This window comes from Callorhinchus milii, unplaced genomic scaffold (assembly GCF_018977255.1).
Source record: "Callorhinchus milii isolate IMCB2004 unplaced genomic scaffold, IMCB_Cmil_1.0 Scaffold1, whole genome shotgun sequence".
Taxonomy (NCBI): domain Eukaryota; kingdom Metazoa; phylum Chordata; class Chondrichthyes; order Chimaeriformes; family Callorhinchidae; genus Callorhinchus; species Callorhinchus milii.
In genome coordinates this window covers 42,903,731-42,907,924 of record NW_024704742.1, presented here as the reverse complement: position 1 = coordinate 42,907,924, position 4,194 = coordinate 42,903,731, and positions in this window count along the sequence as shown.

Sequence of the window (4,194 nt, the reverse complement as noted above, 5' to 3'; positions counted from 1 at the left end):
CCTGAAGTGATATGACACAGTTTTACATCCTCGATTAACCACATGACAAGGCAATGCATCAGGAAAAGATGTGGAGCCAAGGTCAGGGATTGTTGCACAAGAAAGAAAAGAAGGAAAATAAAGGAAAAAACAGTTGATGATTTATCCATCTAAGATACCTACCTTTTGCTATCTTTTGAAATTCTAAGCAATGCTGTACAACAAAGTGTCCGAGTCTTTTCAATTTAAAATTTTGATTTGTGAATTTTAGTATAAAATTTTGTTGCAGTGAAAAGAATTGAGTGGAAAGCAAGATGAAATATAATTGCAGATTTAGAAAACTTGATCAAATCCAGAACACCCACACGACCATCTTCCCGTCACAGCACCAACCTGTTTTTGAAATGAGGGCAGTGTACTGGCCTCAGCCCCCTTCTTGGTAACCTGCTCCAGTCATTAATTACCCTCTGGGTAAAGAAAAATGTGCTGGTATCTGTCCTTGAAATTACCCTTAGAACTCTAAGCCTATGTCCTCTCGTTCTGCTGTCTTGGTGCATCCTATTGTTTTGAGATTACTTTTTCAATTCATTTAAAATTAATTCAAAAGGTACCACTCAGATGTCTTTTCTCAAGACTGAAGAGCCCTAGTATGTTTAATCGTTGCTCATAACTCATTCCTCTAACAGTGGGAATCTTCCTTGTGCTCCCCTCTGTATTGCCTCCAGGGCATAGGCAGCTCTCCTATGTTGCAGTGACCAGAACCAGAGCAATACTTTAGATGTGGCTTGACCAGACCACTATACAGCCTGAGTATGATATCTGGGGACCTAAATTCAATTTATTTAGCAATATAGCCCAGCATCATGTTTGTCTTTTTTATTAATATAGCTGAGGATCTTGTTTGCCTTGTTTATTGTTTGTACCTAAATACTACTACTTTAAAGATGTGTGCTTATACTGGGATTTTCTTGACAAATTTCAATCAGACCAGTTAAGGAAGCATTCATGTTAAATCAATATAGATGAGTTGATCTGCATGAAAGTGCTCCTTAATTCCACTGATCATGCTTTCACAGCTATCACAGAAGCAGTCTGCTGCAGTTTGAATAACTAGATTAAGCATTGCTTCTGTAACGTAATATGCAGGAAGGATCATTAATTGCTTGAAGTGATGCTAGATGGATAACAGCTGAAAGTAGCAGATGTTCATTTACAACAAATAATTTGGTGTCTGATATAGCTTTTGAAATGTCACGAATGAAAATACTGGAACTGTAAATCTATTCTTATTAATACATATAGAATACAGCACAGTTCAAGACACAACCAACTTAATATAGATGTCCTGTGGCACCATGACCTGGAAGCGATGGTTCCACTTGTTACTCATGCTCTATTTTTGGTTAGCCCGGTATCTATCAAATGCGGAAATCCATCAACATACTTAAGAGTACCCAAACCAGACTTCCATATATGTCACCTACACATGGAAATTTCCATCTGGAATACAACTATTTCCTGGAGGGACACATCCTGCTTACCAAATTCAGCATTAGGAGTACATTGGCAAGAGCCAAGGCTTGAAGACCCAGAGAGTATGTTGGGATAATGCTGGCGTTTAATTAGCTAAAACCTCCTAACTTGCCATTGATATCACTGTCTGGCACACATCCTGCTGCCTGCCAAACTAAAACCACCTACCCATTAGGGCTTTGGATGGCTTACAGGGTTAACAAGAATTCCAATGACTGGACTACCCCTCCAAGTCCTGCCGATGAGCCAAACTGTCTGTCATCAGCAGTGCCCTTGAGTACTGTGGACTCTCCTGTTCTGGAACTGGACTATTGAGATTGCCACAGAGAGTTGGCTCAATTCTGACATTGTATTGCCAAGCATGTCACTTGGAGCCAATTTGTGTCCAAGATGACCCGAGTTACCCAATACCCCCGCACCCCCCCCAACCCCCGATAGTCATTAGTTGGTTATTTGACATTCGACAAGTGCTGGTTTTAACCCTCACTCGGTAGAATCTCCTTGCAGGCTTCCTAGTGAGCAGTACAGCTCAACATGAAATGTGCAAGAGCATTGACACAATCTTCCTAACCGGAGCTTGGACACACAGTCTCGGTAGTCTGGTTACTGAGCCAGGAAGATCTACAGTAGAAATGTGATGTGATCTTTAAGAAGAAGTGGATGAGACTTTGGTCTTACATCTTATCCAAAAACCTATATCTTCAAAAAAAGTACCACTACTTCAGTATTCGTGTGTCCGTTTAGACCAACCTTTTTAGTCGACCAACCAAATATTTCTTGATTTCTTGATTGATTATGAACTGATTCTTATTTTCAAATCCCTTCATGCCCTCACACCTCCCTACCTTTCCAACTTGCTCACCCCCCACTCCACCACCTGCTGCCTCCGCTCGGTTGGCTCCGGCCTTCTGTTCATCCCAGGCCCCCTCTGCTCCACCATCGGCAGCTGTACTTTCAGTGACTGCGTCCTGAAGCTCTGGAACTCGCACCCCCAACCCCTCCGCATTGCCCACTTCCCCCCCCCTTTCAAATCCTGCCTAAAGTTGTATTTCTTATTTCTTATAGGCATGACTGCTCGGTACCTGCTGGAAACAAGCCATTGATTTGGAACGGACTCGCCTGGATTGGTACAAATGTTCAGTTGGGCTCTTCTTGATGATACGCAGGACATGTCTTGGCCACTGGTCAGACGATTAAATTAATTCCCTAACTTAATGCTGGAACTCACAACCTTCTGACTGAAAGTGAAACACACAGAGCAAAACTGACATTATTAATTCTCACATGGAAACAGTTGTCATGGCCAACAATCCACCAGATACAAACACAGAAGTCACTGGGAACATGCAGCAGGTCAGGCAGCATCCATGGAGAGAGGAAAATGAGTTAACATTTCAGATCAATGACCTTTCGTCATTGTTCTGACCAAAGGTCGTTGACCTGAAACGTTATCTAATTTTCCTCTCTCTATGGATGCTGCCTGACCTGCAGCAACGTTCCCAGTGACTTCTGTGTTTATACCAGAATTCCAGCATTTGCAGTACTTTGTCTCTGCTTGTTTCGGAAATCTGGCTGATCCAAAAAAACTAATTTATTGCAGTTATCTTTGCAGACCAACCTTCTTATTCTCTATAACTTATCCTTGTCACAGGTTAGAATAATTGGGAAATTATTTTTTTCTGCTAATATTATTGTGCCTCATTTTAAAATTTGAATTTGCACTAAAATATTACCAAAATACTTTATAAATTGTTTTTTAAACTGTATTTTTTGCCAATGACATGATATTTATTGACTTAGTTATCCACCCGCTCTCACGACGCTATTTCTATGGTATCTAATTCCATTTTAATTTGCGTCAATGCCCACAAACATTGCTGGATCTTTTGCAATTACCAGGGACAAGAAAACGGTATGCAGGTGGTTTTGTGGTAAAAAGGGGAAGCATCTGGAGAGAGGAGGGCTCTGACCTACACTGATCTTTTCCTCAGAGTTGGCTTCATGGTGGGCACATATCGTTGCCAAGCCTTCCCCCCACATGAAGACCTGGATTAACAGTTGGTGTTGAATAAACCTTGTGAGCAGTATTGGACTTGATTCTCTAGAACATCAAGGTGGCTGGTACATCACAAGTTGTCCTGTATTGGGCCTCCTACCATACTAAAGGCACATGTTCATCGAATAGCTGAAGAGGAAACTGAGACTTGGAACTACAGCTGCTTTACCTGGAGTCCTGGTATTTACATAATTTCTCTTATATCTAGGCTTGATATATACGTTGATTGATATGCAGATTAGTAAGCAGCTGCTGCTGAATGTCTGTATTTCCAATTAGTTCAACCATTGCTCAATGGGTAGGAATGTGTGTCCGAGCGGTGGATATGAAAATAGTGGCAATTGAACCACTGTGGAGGCCTCAAACCTCTCAAATCTCCAACTCGTGATGACCCTCATATGGGGGCGGAGGAGAAGGGGAGGTGGGGGAGGAAGATGTCAGCTGGGTTTCTTTGGGATTCAGCTGGTTCTAACTTGACATGTTGACACGTCGATCTTTTGTGCTGGTCTAGCGAGATTGATTGCAGCCTGGCTCATCGGCAGGATTTTATAAGAACAGTCACTGCGGGCAGGGATTCTTCCAAGCCAAAGCCCTAGTGGGTAGGGTGGCCACGCTGGGCAAACAGC